Source organism: Myotis brandtii, unplaced genomic scaffold (genome assembly GCF_000412655.1).
Source record: "Myotis brandtii unplaced genomic scaffold, ASM41265v1 scaffold2369, whole genome shotgun sequence".
Classification (NCBI taxonomy): Eukaryota; Metazoa; Chordata; class Mammalia; order Chiroptera; family Vespertilionidae; genus Myotis; species Myotis brandtii.
Window position 1 is genome coordinate 46,065 of NW_005358938.1, and position 1,015 is coordinate 47,079.

Below are 1,015 nucleotides of genomic sequence, written 5' to 3' on the forward strand. Positions count from 1 at the left end.
TTTCTCATCGATGTTTCTAACTCTCTATCCCTCTCCCTTTCTCTCTGTAAAAAAATCAATAAAATATATTAAAAAATAAAAATAAAATAAAAGTGAGGCAGGAGGAGCATTTGAGATCTTGCTCCCTGACATATGTTATCAGTTTGACTCAAACGCTTTTAAAAATTCAAAAAATTAAAGTGAGGCAGTATAAATGGAGGGCAGTGGTTCTCAACCTTCTGGCCCTTTAAATACAGTTCCTCATGTTGTGACCCAACCATAAAATTATTTTTGTTGCTACTTCATAACTGTAATGTTGCTACTGTTATGAATCGTAATGTAAATATCTGATATGCAGGATGGTCTTAGGCGACCCCTGTGAATGGGTCGTTCGACCGCCAAGGGGTCGCGACCCACAGGTTGAGAACCGCTGGCCTAGAGTAAGGAATCATTGTTGCCCTTGCAGTTGAACCCACTGATTGACCAAAGTGTAGGTCATCCTTACTTTGGGTTGGCAGTGGTCAGTCCCACCCAAACCACAGGATCTAGGAGTGGAAAGGGCTATTTCCCCAAAGGAAGTTCAGGTTACTAAATTGTCGATATCAAAAGAAGTGAGAAAGCGTGCTTGTCAACCAAAGAGCAATAATTGTCCTTTCAGTATCCTCTGTGCTCTGTGCAGAGATCCACACTTCTGCTAGAGCAGGCTTGGCACATAATAGGCTCACACTTGCTAAGCAAATTATGCTAATGAGTTCACTACACTGTGAAGGACCGTTGCTTCTAAACAGCCTTTGCCCAATTCTATTCAAAGATAGACTAAGTATCTCTGAGTGGTTAGAATTTGGTAATTAAAATGTCCACCTTTATGTTTTTTACATTTTAAAATTTTTCTATGAGGAACATTATGTATCAAAATACATAATTTCAGTGTAAACCTCTTCCTTGTCATAGCACATACGGTACACTCCAAACCTCTATGTTTTTTGAATTCAGCCTGCCTCATAGTAGACATTTACAAAATAAAGAACCTTTCTGA